The 14704-nt window shown below is 42.3% G+C and overlaps 5 non-coding genes across 5 annotated transcripts; 3 read left to right on the forward strand and 2 right to left on the reverse strand.

Annotated features, from left to right (window-relative positions):
- The first annotated feature begins 82 nt into the window (after positions 1–82).
- trnal-cag (transfer RNA leucine (anticodon CAG)) lies at positions 83–165 on the forward strand. Its single transcript has one exon. It is a non-coding gene; the product is annotated as a tRNA-Leu (tRNA).
- A 390-nt stretch (positions 166–555) lies between these two features.
- trnan-guu (transfer RNA asparagine (anticodon GUU)) lies at positions 556–629 on the forward strand. Its single transcript has one exon. It is a non-coding gene; the product is annotated as a tRNA-Asn (tRNA).
- Positions 630–1036: 407 nt separating this feature from the next.
- On the reverse strand, positions 1037–1108 carry trnae-cuc (transfer RNA glutamic acid (anticodon CUC)). The gene has a single exon. It is a non-coding gene; the product is annotated as a tRNA-Glu (tRNA).
- Positions 1109–3462: 2354 nt separating this feature from the next.
- Positions 3463–3534, reverse strand: trnag-ucc (transfer RNA glycine (anticodon UCC)). The gene has a single exon. It is a non-coding gene; the product is annotated as a tRNA-Gly (tRNA).
- Positions 3535–13556: 10022 nt separating this feature from the next.
- Positions 13557–13629, forward strand: trnak-uuu (transfer RNA lysine (anticodon UUU)). Its single transcript has one exon. It is a non-coding gene; the product is annotated as a tRNA-Lys (tRNA).
- The last annotated feature ends 1075 nt before the right edge of the window (positions 13630–14704 follow it).

Here is a 14704-nt window from a genome sequence, read left to right on the forward strand (position 1 = left end):
AGGTAGCGCCCCGTCAGACATGTCATTTAATTTACTATATAATCATTTTTGAGACAGGTCCTACTGAAGATCTGTTGGATCAGTCAGGATGGCCGAGCGGTCCAAGGCGCTGCGTTCAGGTCGCAGTCTCCACTGGAGGCGTGGGTTCAAATCCCACTTCTGACAACTAGTATTTTCATTTGGAACTAATGTCTAAGAGTTGATATGGGGAATAAAGAACTTAGCAGTTCTTTGTATTTAAGAGGACATGAATGTGCATGAGAAACGCAATTCCAAGTGCAGTGTTTTGTGAGCATCTTTATTGTCAACACATGTAAAGTTCCTTAGGGACCCGTAGTGGATGAAATGGTAAAACACTTGGCCCTGGATGCATAGAATTCCTGCCATATTGAGCGACAAAGTTTGAGTGTCCTGAAAAAAGGGTCTTGAACTCTATCTCGCCGACCTCTTTTTTTACTGTTTCTTGTTATGTCATGGCAAGAAGTATTATGCTTTTGAGTCGTTTGTCCATCTCTACATCAGAATCAGAAATAAAAAAAACATCAGACATATGCAGTCTCTGTGGCGCAATAGGTCAGCGCAGTCGGCTGTTAACCGAAAGGATGGTGGTTCAAGTCCACCCAGGGACGTTTGTTGCTTAAATAATCTGGAGTAAGCCAACTCTAGGGTTTATCATTCTGCAGGTGAATATAGAGCAGCCCAAAGATAACCCTAGTGGCCTTACCTTTCTCTGAAGGTACAGTTCTGAAAACCATGTACTGTACATATTAATCTTTACGGTCATTGGTATGCAGGTCACTTGATGTAATCCAAGCAAATACATAAGGCCAGACAGAGACAAAAGTGAGAGAAAAGAAAAAGAGACTAGCTGTCTAAAGGATAACCAGTTGAGATTGTGTGTGTCTTTGAGAACTGTAAGTCATTTAACTGATGTTCTCAGTTCATTTAAACTAATGAGAAAGAATTGACAAATAAAAATCAAGTCCAGGAACTTATTCTTTCAAACATCACACCTAAATCTCTCAAGTCCTGACCCTTCCCTGACCGGGAATTGAACCCGGGCCACGGCGGTGAGAGCGCCGAATCCTAGCCACTAGACCATCAGGGAATCACATCTTTCAAATTTATCTTTGTAGATGTGAGTTTTTTTTTCACTTACTGGAATGACTCATATTGTTTTAGGCGAGGAATGGCGCCTGGCTAGAGCTTCAGAAGGCAGGACATGACAGATTACACATCTGTCACATAGTCAGTTTGTAGTCTTAAATACCAAGTCTCTTGCTGTTCCTTGACTAGTTGGCCACCCCTGCTTTGCATCGCTCCAGGTATGTAGAAAAAAATCTTTTATGCACCTTTGCATTGCGCTAAAATGTCAAAATTTGGACCTGAATACAACAATAACATTACTTGACACTCACATACATTGGTTTTCAGTTAAAAATGTTGGTTAGGGGTTTAGTTACTGCTTGAAAAAATGAAAAGAATTGTTATTGAGATGGAGGCAGATGAAGTGTTTATGACCCATCAATGATGACAAAAGGATACATCCCTGTCGGGGTCTGATTTAAAGGAAATGGTACTCTTTAAAACGTTAAACTAATGAGGAAGAATTTGACAAATCAACCAAAAACTTGCTCTTTTAAATCTGTATCTGTCAAGTCCTGACCATTCCCTGACCGGGAATTGAACCCCGGCCGTGGCGGTGAGGGCGCCGAATCCTAGCCATTAGACCATCAGGGAGTTACATCTATGAAATTTAATTTAACATATTGTTGGTTATATTGTTTTAGGCAAGAAATGGCGCATGGCTAGAGATTTAGAAGGCAGTGGTGCAAAATGCAAAACTGCCTGTTTCGATTTAATTACATGGTAATAATACAAAAACAGAGGTGTAGTTATTACTTGGAAATGCTTCTGGTAGTTTCTGAAATAAAAACCATGAATCAGTGGTGGAAAATGCAAAACTGCCTGTTTCAATTTTGTTACATGGTAATATTAGAATAACAGAGGTGCAGAGATTAGAGGTGCAGAGATTACCTGGAAATACTTACCATGAAATATGTCTTGTCTTTCACGTACGTAACGCTGTGCAATCTGACCAGCAGCTAAACACCTTCCACCATCAAGCACTGGCGACCGGGATCCTTGTAGCACGTTTATTTGAGTAACAAAGGGTGAAACTGGGAGAAAACACAATGACCAGTTACTTAGATAGTAATGAGTCACAGATATTAAACAAAGATAATTGTAAAAACAATATAACTACACAACAGGCTAGCAAAAATGTAAGATGAAATAAAGAAACATGTAATGTATTGTTATACAGTGTACGTAGTATAACCTATGTTGGGATTCTAAATAAACTAAGATATACTTACATGTGGTATTACCCAAGATAAAAGTGATAAACTAGCTTACTGAAGCATACCGTCAGTTAGGGCTGAACAATATTGTGTTTTAGCATTGACATCGCGATGTGCGCATGCGCGAAAGTCACATTGCAGGACGTTACGATGTTGACGTTAATACTTTTTTGCTGCTTGATAGAAAAGTAACCTTTCACCGTTTCTCCTTTACATGATTATTACCATCCGACCGTTCCCCTTTAAGACAGGTAGCCATGTGGGCAACGTGTGGATGTGACGTTAGTCCGACGGGGTTTGGTATGGGAAGTGAGGCTCTCCGTGTGTAGAAAAGTAGCCTACCGTTGGCAACAGCTGCCTCTGACACAGTGATGTCATAGTATTTGATGGTAGTGAGTGACGCTACAGTAGTTGGGGTTTTATGTTCTCCTCAAATACAAACTAACCCCCTGATTAATGCAACATAATCACAACGTCTCCCGGCCATTTCCCACCGCAGAAAGCTGCAACCAGTCAGGCTAAAGCTAATATAGTTAGCTTAAAGAAACAAGCAGAAAGCTGCTACCAGCCAGGCTAAAGCTAAAATAGTTAGCTTAAAGAACAAGCAGAAAGGCGCTACCAGCCTGTAAATGCAACTACGGTAGCTGGAAATTAAACCTGGGCAAAATGATTGCACTGCTACGATATAAATCATAGTCAAAAAGTTCCCACACCTGTTCCCTTTCTGCTGGACAATACAACGCTCACTGCAAATCTTGAAACACAGACAGATAAGAAATGGTGGAGAAAGTTGGCTTCCAGTACCTATGAAGTAACACAACAATGTCCATGAAGGCACAAGTGAAATAGGGTTACTGTGATGTGTCATTGTTTGCCATTATTCTGGAAGAAAACCTTTCGTCATTGGCAGGATTCGACCTGCGTGGGGAGACCCCAATGGATTTCTAGTCCATCGCCTTAACCACTCGGCCACAACAACCTGAAGAATACTCATACCTGTTTGCACAAATGTCTAATATTTGATCAAATCGGGTTGGGCAAGTAACCTTGCTGGTTACTTCTTGACAAATAAAGCAAGTAACCACACAATGAAAACTACTGCGATGGCTGGGAATCGAACCCAGGTCAGCTGCTTGGAAGGCAGCTATGCTCACCACTATACCACCATCGCTAGACAAGACATCTGGTGTCCTTAAACGTTGTCTTTTTCTTTTTCTTTTTTATTAATTAAGGCATTAAGATCAATTTCCAAAAGTTAATTTTTTTTGCAGAGATTGCAAAGCCAGAAATCTTGGTGAAGTCGTTGACTTAAATTTTAACAGCCACATTAAGACAATTACAAAGTCAGCCTATTATCCCCTTAAGAAAATATCAAGGGTTAAAGGGACGTATGTGTCAACAGGATTTGGAAAGACTTGGCTATGCTTTCATCTTCAATAACTTTTAAATCAAGGCTGAAGAACATTCTTCTTGATGTTGCCTTTCTTTAAATGGTTATTCATTTCTTTAATGTTTAATTTTGTATACTGCCCTGTAACTTTTTATTCTTGTGTTTTAGCTGTTTTTATTTTTTAACTGTTTATTCTTGTGTTTTATCTGTTTTTATTTTTTAACTGTTTATTGTTGTGTTTTATCCAACCAAAAAGGGAGCATATCAATTAAGCTGATCTACATGGATCCACAGACACAGACAGTGCACTACAATTTCCATTTTGCCCGTGTCTGGTAACTACTACTAACCAATTGAAAAGTTTATGAACATTTGTCCAAACAGGTATGGCACTGCTTTTCAGATTATTGTGGCCGAGTGGCTAAGGTGATGGACTAGAATCCATTGGGGGCTCCCCGCGCAGGTTGAAATCCTTCTGACAGCAAAAGGCATGCTTTAAGAGTGGTAGCAATCCAATGACACATCACAGACTATCAAATTGCAGATGTACCTCCATGAACAATGTTGTGTTATCTCATAGGTACTGGAAGTCACCACAAATGTATCTCTTATCCTTTATTTTCAGTCTGTGTTACAAGATTTGCACTGAACATTGTATTTTTTAAATTTTGTATTTAAAAAGCAGAATAATATGGTTTAAAGAGGCTTATCTCGACAGTGTTAGAACACCAGGAGGACTTCCTGGCGACCATGTTACACACACTCACACACTCTCACTCACACACACACAATCACACCCACATACATTCTCACGTACACACACACAGAAACATATATACACACATACATTCTCACTCACACACACACACACATACACTATTGAGGTCATAACGTAAGTGTGATTTGGAATTGAATGTGCAGCGTTCCCAGTGTATTTATGTTATGGAATTAAAAGCTATTCTAAGGATGATTTTGAGAATTATTCACTGTTTTATTCACTATTATTCTGAACACACAACTGTGTGTGTCAGTCCCTCCAGCATTTCGCAATGTCGTAATGGTAGAATTCACACAAATTCAACCAATCACCGTGACTTTGGTGCGACCCCAATTTTGACCAATCACTGCAACTTTTCCGTAAATTTGACCATAACCAGAGTCTCCCCTGACTTCAACTAATCCGAGCAGTCCCACGTGCCAGTCTTTGTCTCAGTAGGACACACATGGGGGATGCAGGAAAAACTGGAGACGTATCGTACAGGATGACCTAAACTGAGAACAGCTACAATCATAATAAGTGCAGTGATGCGTCAAAGTCAAATACTTTATCAAACCATAGGAATGTGTCCGAGGCCAGGTGAGGAATTAACAATGTAAAGATAAACAAGCCACAGACACATGTTCAAATTCGATTAATTCAACAAATAGTCTTAAATCCTCCAGCCAGTTTCATATTACACATTTGCAGCATCCTAAGCCTTTTTCTAGAAGATTAGTACAAACATTTAGCCTAGAGTAATTTTATTTTCCTCCAGTTATTTTTAAACATTTAAAAAACAAAGACATTGCAACTTTTATTGCAAGACAAAGCTTTACAAAAGCTCCCGCAAAAATCTGGCATTTTGGACTGCAATAATCGCAAAAAAGACAAAAAAAATAATCTGGGACTGATGTCTCCATCTGTTGAAAAGTACAATATATAACCATTTCCCCAGGTGTGTGTGCGCAGGTTTATTTAGGAGAGCACAATGTGATCTTTTGCAGGTCTCTAGTACTGTGTGCATTTCCATGTGTTGGAAAGCACAATGTTACCATTACATGAGGTAGTTTGCAGCTGCTGTTTGTATTATTGTGTGTTTGTGGGCCCGTGTATGTGTGCAGGTGTTTTAGTGGGTCTTTACATGTGCTCATCTGCTATAAAGCACAATAGTGTTCCATTGGACCAACAGGTCAAAAATTGACCTAGGAAAACCAAACACTATGTATTTTAAAACCCTAAAATTCATAAATAATAAAATTTTAAACCCGTTATTTTGGTTAATAGAAATTCATTTCTGATAAAGAAACTTAACATGTAAATTTGAAGTGTTGATCCCTAAGTGATCACCTTTTTGTGCAATTGTTTTAGTTTGGAGGCATGCATAAAGTAATGGCAAAAAGAAACCGTTGTGCTTCCTGGCAGATTAAATCATTCATAGCTTACAATTTATCAGAGAAGTATGGTAAAATCAGTTCAGTTTAATATCACCACAGATATAAGTAGGTACATGCAGAAACATGTCAAAGGCGCGTCAGGTTGGCAGGCCTGGTCGCCCAGCGTCTGGTTGGCAGCCTGGTCGCCCAGCGTCTGGTTGGCAGCCTGGTCGCCCAGCGTCTGGTTGGCAGCCTGGTCGCCCAGCGTCTGGTTGGCAGCCTGGTCGCCCAGCGTCTGGTTGGCAGCCTGGTCGCCCAGCGTCTGGTTGGCAGCCTGGTCGCCCAGCGTCTGGTTGGCAGCCTGGTCGCCCAGCGTCTGGTTGGCAGCCTGGTCGCCCAGCGTCTGGTTGGCAGCCTGGTCGCCCAGCGTCTGGTTGGCAGCCTGGTCGCCCAGCGTCTGGTTGGCAGCCTGGTCGCCCAGCGTCTGGTTGGCAGCCTGGTCGCCCAGCGTCTGGTTGGCAGCCTGGTCGCCCAGCGTCTGGTTGGCAGCCTGGTCGCCCAGCGTCTGGTTGGCAGCCTGGTCGCCCAGCGTCTGGTTGGCAGCCTGGTCGCCCAGCGTCTGGTTGGCAGCCTGGTCGCCCAGCGTCTGGTTGGCAGCCTGGTCGCCCAGCGTCTGGTTGGCAGCCTGGTCGCCCAGCGTCTGGTTGGCAGCCTGGTCGCCCAGCGTCTGGTTGGCAGCCTGGTCGCCCAGCGTCTGGTTGGCAGCCTGGTCGCCCAGCGTCTGGTTTGCAGCCTGGTCGCCCAGCGTCTGGTTGGCAGCCTGGTCGCCCAGCGTCTGGTTGGCAGCCTGGTCGCCCAGCGTCTGGTTGGCAGCCTGGTCGCCCAGCGTCTGGTTGGCAGCCTGGTCGCCCAGCGTCTGGTTGGCAGCCTGGTCGCCCAGCGTCTGGTTGGCAGCCTGGTCGCCCAGCGTCTGGTTGGCAGCCTGGTCGCCCAGCGTCTGGTTGGCAGCCTGGTCGCCCAGCGTCTGGTTGGCAGCCTGGTCGCCCAGCGTCTGGTTGGCAGCCTGGTCGCCCAGCGTCTGGTTGGCAGCCTGGTCGCCCAGCGTCTGGTTGGCAGCCTGGTCGCCCAGCGTCTGGTTGGCAGCCTGGTCGCCCAGCGTCTGGTTGGCAGCCTGGTCGCCCAGCGTCTGGTTGGCAGCCTGGTCGCCCAGCGGTTTGGGTCCGTTCAGGGCAATTGAACATCTGCAAGTTTTTGAATAGCTGCCTCAGCTTCTACTTCATTGGTTTCCAGTTGTGCTGAAAAATACGTAGAAATCGTTAATTCCCAACTACCCTTGACATTAATACTGTAAATAATTTACCATTAAGGCTTCTTTGTTTTTGATTAAAAAGTAAAGTATTAAGACTTCCTTTTAAGACTTGATACCTCCAAAACATTTAATTGGTAATTAGGCCAGTGGAGTTTGTTTACATCATTACAGAATCTGTATTGAGATTAAGTTAGCACAGCAGTTGTGTTCATGTGCTGCATTTACTTGGTTGGGAAATTCCACAATCTCTACAGAGCTACCTTAGCTTAAGTTGGCTGACTGACTATATAAATGTCTGAATAATTTGAGAAGCCAGCTTTATACCCACATTGTATGGTCAAAATAGCTTAAATTAAACATGGGTTGGAATCCCCGTTCCAAAAGCCAGACAACTTAACCTTAATTTACTACATTGTGCCACAAAGAACCTCAGCTGTAAACACAATTGAAGCATTTTCCCAATATGGTTTCATAGAACCTGCTCACCTTTTTTAGCAGCTTGGATCAACATGGACTCCATTGACTGGAGAAGTGCAAAGGCCCTCTTCATGGAGATATCATTGGGAGACACATCTGTAGTACAAAATAAATTCAGTTAGTATCCGTAAGTAGCTCTTGAAAGATTCTGTCACTAACGTTCTTACCTCTAATCATTCTCCTCTGCAGCTCATCATCATGTCTTTCATTTGTGCCACCAACTGGCAAACTCAAGCCTAAGGACAATACAACTGCTGTTAATCAAATGTTTCTGCTGTTTGACGCCACATATCATGAACTTGCTAAATTTCATTTCAGTAATTGAGTAATTTACCCTACTCTTTACATTCGCTATACTCCACTACATATTTGAATACAAGCTTCAAACAGAAGAAATGTAACAACCTTTGTTAATCCAAACAGTCAGCGCACAAACAACAAAGACCCAAACAGCTGCCATCACTCCAGTCACCAAGAGAAAATGGTTCCTGTGCTACATGCCAGGTTAAAACCCATCATGCAGGTAGCACAGCTGTTGCTGATCAGCTCTGATTGGCTCTCTCTGCAGAGTCAGTGCTAGTTGAGATTCAGCCCATGAAAAATGGGAATTTGGAAGCAAGGGACATGTACAGACTATGTTGTAAAGAAAGTCCAGGAAGTTGTGTTTTTTACAAGAAAGAAAGTCAATGATGTTTGTCTGAACACTGTTAGACTTTTTTTTGTAAATTTGCGTTAACTTACTGGCAACGTGCTGTAACTTCCTGATTACAGTATCATAACTGTACATGTTTTTTTACAGTATAAGACCCTTACTGTAACTTAGTTTTACAGTAGTAAAAATATCCTTGGTTTTACTGTTTAAAGAACTCCACAGTGGCAAAGCCCCAGGGATTGATTAAATTCGTTGAGAAATACTGTAAGGAGAGGCTGTCTTGGTTGACATACCTCTTTAACATTGCGTGGAGGTCTGTGGCAGTGCCTAAGGAGTGGCAGACCAGGGTGGTTGCTCCCCTCTTCAAGAAGAATGGCATCTGCCCATTACAGGAGTATCACTATGCTCAGGCTCCTTGGTAAACTCTACTCCAAGGTGCTGGAAAGTCAAGTTCAGCCAATCCTCAGCAAGGAGTGTACCAATGTATGTAACATTTCAGCAGTTGACAGTGGTGGGATTTGAACCCACGCCTCCAGAGAGACTGGAGCCTTAATCCAGCACCCTAGACCACTCGGCCACACTACTTGCAAGTATCACTTCCCCAGATCTGACAAACACAAGGAACGTAACTAACGGTATGCTTGTCAATGTTATTGGAACAAACGTTTGCAAGGGAAAAGCCAATCCTTACATTCTAAAAAACGTTATCACTCTTTGTCATTTTTCTCTGGCATTGTTGATTTTAGAATATTGTAACTAATAAGTAGGTTTAGGTCTGTGTGAATATGGGCTGAGCATTTACCTGGGCTGAATATGTGAACATCTTCTTTTGCATATTCACTGTAAAGAGCCATTACTCCTCCAACTGCCAACTATTGTTCCAGAGACAATAGGATTTACAGTTTTAGATTGCAAGGTAACTGTCCAAGACCAAAGACTTCAATGAAATACCTCAAGGGATCAAAACAGTTTGTCAAAATGGGAAAGTTCATGTTTTTTGATTAGAAATTCGAGCACAGTTGTTCATCTACCATTCAAAAACAAAAGTACGATCATGAAACACATATAACTTAGATTACCTAACTACAGCTCTGATTCAATACAGGCCAATGTCAGCGATCGTACAGATCTTTCTGCAGACCTTCACCGGCTAAATACCGATTCCCATACCGGGAGCTAAACCTGGGGCACCTGGTTGAAAACCAGGTATCCTAACCGCTAGACCATATGGGACTGACCACATATTAATAACAGGGATTTCATGAATCAACTCATAGTCTGGCTGGAAACAGGCCTTTGCTTGAACGTGAATGAAGACGCTTCTTAAGTAAGTTTTATCTTGAAGCTTTTGAGTGTTCTTTAGGTTTTTATCTGCTTTAACTATTACCGGACAGCGGGGGCACGGAGCAGAGCAGAGCGGCCGTTAGGGAGGAATCCTCCTCCGTGTTCAGCTCCATTTTGAACTGGCGGTGAAAAACTTAACGTCGGAACTTTATGACGAATAGAGATGTTGATAGGTTGATTTCTGTTAATAACAACACAACTATAGTCAATAGAAAAAGAAAATATTTATATTAAAAGCCGTCTTGGTTCATCTTTCCACTGTTCCTACAATCACCACTCTGGTCTGGTTGGAAACTAAAGGATCTAAACTAAAAGGATGTTCCTCTTTAACTAAAAGGTCTATCTCTGTAGGATCCATCCCATAATGTTGTCACACACTTAGAATAATGATCTGAGTCTGTCAGCAGCAACAGCACAACCTTTAGTGGACGCTGACTTTACCTTTAAATTAGGAGTTTAAACAGAGACACAACAGGAAGAATAAATCCATCAAATCAAGCCCCCAATAATCAGCATGTGGCCTTGTTTTATTTCAGGTAGTCACCATGGAGCTGTTCCACATTCCCAGACATTTAAAACAAGTCAATCATTGGCGTTATTCTACGAGTCAGATGAATAAATCAGCTGTTTGCTATTTGAGCTGCTCTGTTTCCTGCTGCTCCGTCATTCTTTAGTGTCCTCTGGAAACAGGTTGCTGTCCTTTATGTTTCTTTTGGATTACATCATCAGTGTCTTTGCTTTAGTCTGAAGAAACTCCAACAGATTTAAAACCACATGCAGTCACAGAAAATACAAACAGGGAATAGAAAATATCAGACAAAGAATATGAAATGAAAAGTCCCCAAAGTAAGAAAATATAATGTCAATCTACCAAACAACAATAACTGGAGAGCATCCAATTAAACATGGCCGACTTCCAGTATGTCGGTAATGAAGAGAGGAATGTTTGGACATATTACAGATGAATTTTGTTTTTATTTAACCTTTATTTAACCAGGAACAATCCCATTGAGCAACAGTAACTCTTCTTCCAGGAAATAAGTTTCATAATACATAAAGACAGGAAAATGGTTCCATACTACAACACAAACAAGACATTACACTTAACTTAAGCAGACATACAACTTAAAAACAGGCTCCACTGAGATTTGAACTCAGATTGCTGCATTCAGAGTCCAGAGTGCTAACCATGGAACACCATGGAACCTTTAGAAGTGTTGCAGGGTTATGCTAGACAGTTTCTTTCACAATAGCCACATGTATGCTATTGAAGGTACACAACAATCACAGCAAAGATGAAAAAGCAACAATTACAGGCCACCTTAAGTCATTTAGTTAGCTAAGCGTTCAGAGGATGTGGGAAAAACAAGTCAAGAACAGGTTTTGAAAGACTGGCCACAGACAGTGAATACAGCAGTAGATATGTCTACTGTGTACAAACACATGGTAACTTTACATGTGTTTACAATAAAAATGCTCACAAAACACTGTACTTGCAATTGCGTTTCTTGCGCACATTCATGTTCTCTTAAATGTAAAGAACATTGAAAGTCTTAATTCCCAATATCATGTCTCAGACATTAGTTCTAGATGAATACACTAGCTGTCAGAAGTGGGATTTGAACCCACGCCTCCAGTGGAGACTGCGATCTGAACACAGCACCTTGGACTGCGCGGCCATCCTGACTGATGTAACTAATGTTCAGTAGGACCTGTCTCAAAAATTATAATATAGTAAATTAAACATGCCGTGATATAGTAGTTTCTCAGTCATCCATGTCATATTAAACAAGGGAAGGTTTCTCAACTGTCAGCCCAAATATATGGGCGTTCATGGAGACATGGAAGAAAGTCACCAGGGTGGCAATGTTTACAGTCTAAATGGCCAAGGACATTAAACCTGTAAGCTTACTTTAAACTAAATGTGAAAGTTGAAAGGTTGATTTTTTTCACCTATACTGTGACTTAAAACACATTCCACCGAGATTTGCGGGAAAAGTGGGATGTGGGAAAAGGCAAGTCAAGAACAGGTTTTCCAAAAGTAGAATGGGAGCCAGAGCGTTCCTCTCCTGTGGAACCAGGTTCCAGTTTGGGTTCAGGAGGCAAACACCATCTCCACATGTAAGAGTAGGCTTAAGACTTCTCCTCTTTGATAAATCCTATAGGTAGGGCTGGCTTGGGTGAGTCCTGAACCATCCCTCAGTTGTGCTGCTATAGGCCTAGACTACCGGTGGACTTCCCATGATGCACTAGGTACCTCTCTCCTCCTCCTTCTCTCCATCTGTATGCAACCTCATATGCCTTTGAGATACAAGAACTTCTCACTTGCGCAAATGTCCTATTTGTGCAAACAAAAGGTGGAAACAGATGATCTTGAGTGTAGGGTTTGGTGATTTTATTACCCCTAAAGTGTCTGCCGGTGCTTAGCATTATGAGCACCACACTCAAATCATCTGAGCTAACGGCCTGCTTTTTAACTGTTTGAAAAATTGGGCCAGTTCTAGATGGGCTACCTGGTTGTGTATGGTTTGTAGGGACTGCATATGTTGTTGACCTTGCAAAAAAGACGCAAAAGCATGACTGTAGAGTCCAAACCAAGGTGCTACATGCTCCCGTTGGGTTTCTGGAGGTAGACAGGAGTTTCTAACCACAAAGGGACTTGAACCCTCAATCTTCTGCTCCAAAGTCAGATGCCTTGTCCATAAGGCCACATGGTTGCAAAAAAGAAAGTAATATTTCCAAATCTGAATTTCCACGGTTATCAGTTTATCTGAAATTCAAGAGCGAGGTAACATTTGTAAAAAAGGCAGACTAATTAGGTGGCCAGTTAGCTTTTGTTGAAGGAAATAGATTAATGCTAGGCACATCAGTTACCTGTGACTCATATTGCACTTACTGAGCAGACAACCTTACAACTGTATGTTTTTGGCCTTGCTACAAAACATGGAAAGTAGAGCTATAGAGATTGAGACTTGTTTTTTGCGTTAATGGCCGATTTGTGCAAACAAAAGGTGGATACAGATTATTTTGGGCGTAGGGTTTGGCAATTTTAGTACCCCTAAGTGTCTGCCGGTGCTTAGCATTTTAGCACCACACTCAAACAATCTGAGCTAACCGGCCTGCTTTTTGACTGTTTAAAAAGAACAGATGTCCAGAAATAATTAAGGCCAAATTGAGCAAAATTGGCTGAGTTCTGGATGACCTGGATGAGTTGTACACTTTGGCAATTCTGAACACTTTCAGACACTGTTGTATCATGTAAGTAACATGCACAAGTCTTTAAAAAGAATTGTGGCTGTTTTTCATGCAGGTTTGCATCATAACAATGCGGGTGCTATCTCTAAATGAACAATGGCCAACCTACATCCATCTTGATAGCACCCAAATCTCTGTGCTGATCTCCCTGCTTGGATGGCAAGTCATCTGGTGGATTTTTCCCGTCAAGAGGAAGCGGATCAAGAGGGAGAGTTGTTTTATTGTACTCACCAGCAATAAAGTTTATTTGTCCACAAATTGCAATAGGTTGCAACGTTTTGAGCGAAAAAGAATACCACAGCTCAAGTCCCTGGTAAGGCAACAGCTTGATTCTGGGATATGTAAGAAGTGCTTGCTAACGTCATCTGTCATGCAGGTTTGCAGGATGTTCACAGTCTGCTAGTGGCCATGATGAGTTGGGACTTTGAGCTTTTTAATCGTTTGGTCAATTTAGCCAATTTTCAACCAGTTTTGTACAATAACATTTGGTGTTCTCAGGCATTGTGCAATTATGGTCTACCCTCCTGCTGTCCAGAAGACCGTGATCATGGTAACAGCTTAATGGTCTTCATTTACTTAAACTTCAATCTGTAGTTCAAGAGATTATTTTTTCCACAGCCAGTAGTTTTAGAAGCCTGGGTAGCTCAGTCGGTAGAGCATCAGACTTTTAATCTGAGGGTCCAGGGTTCAAGTCCCTGTTCAGGTGTAGAGTTGATGTTCTTGAACACTTCATATTGTTTGTGTTCCATCCATAAGTCTTTAAAAAGAATTGTGGCTGTTTTTCAAGCAGGTTTGCATCATAATAATGTTGCTGGTAAGTCTAAATGTACAATAGGCAACCTACGTCCATCTTGCTAGCACCCACATCTCTGTACTCATCTCCCTGCTTGGATAGAAGGTCATCTGGTGCATTTTTCTTGTCACGAGGGCTAAATGTTGTGGTCTGGTGAATTCCCCAACGTGTGTCGTGTCTTCCCTTTCTTCTGTGTGTCTTGTCTGTCTTGCCGTGAGGGCGTTCCAGGGATCTAGAGGCGTGGCTTTCCATCTACGTTCCGTCATCCACTCAGCTGTTCCTCATCACTCATCACCCACTGCAATACATAAACCCGGGCTGACCGCCCCTTCAACGCCAGATTATTACATGCACTATTGTGGTAACTGGGCTCCTAGTCATTTGCGCCTGTGTTGTTGTTTGTTGTTGTATTCTAGTACTAACTCTGCCTCTCCTTAGATCCATCCGTTGTCCCTCCGAGCTGCCTTCCTCCCTCACGCCGACCAGCCACCTGTCTACACCAGTGTTTGAACCCCTCCACACTCATTAAACTACCTGAACCTTATCCTGTCTGCATGCCTTTTGTATCTCTATGGTTCTGGGTCTTACTAACCGTAACACTAAGAGTATAGAAGCGGAACAAGAGGGAGAGTTGTTTTTTTGCACCCACCAGCAATAAAGTTTACTTGTCTGAAGCTGTGTTGTTTGAATTAGGTTATCAATGTTTTGAGTAAAAAAATACCACAGCTCAAGTCTCGGTAAGCGACAGCTTTATTGTGGGATATGTGCTGATCTCCATGCTTGGATAGCAAGTCATTGGGGATTTTTCTTCCATGGGCAACAGTTAATCTTCTTCATTACTTGAACCTCAATTTTAGTTCAGGAGATTGTTTTTTCCACAGACCTCTGTTTTCAATTGGTGGTACGTCTAAATGAACAATGGGCAACCTACTCCATCTCGCTACACCGCAAATCTCTGTGCTGATCTCCCTGCTTGGATGGCAAGTCA

The sequence above is a fragment of the Etheostoma spectabile genome, unplaced genomic scaffold, assembly GCF_008692095.1.
Source record: "Etheostoma spectabile isolate EspeVRDwgs_2016 unplaced genomic scaffold, UIUC_Espe_1.0 scaffold00004192, whole genome shotgun sequence".
Lineage (NCBI taxonomy): Eukaryota > Metazoa > Chordata > Actinopteri > Perciformes > Percidae > Etheostoma > Etheostoma spectabile.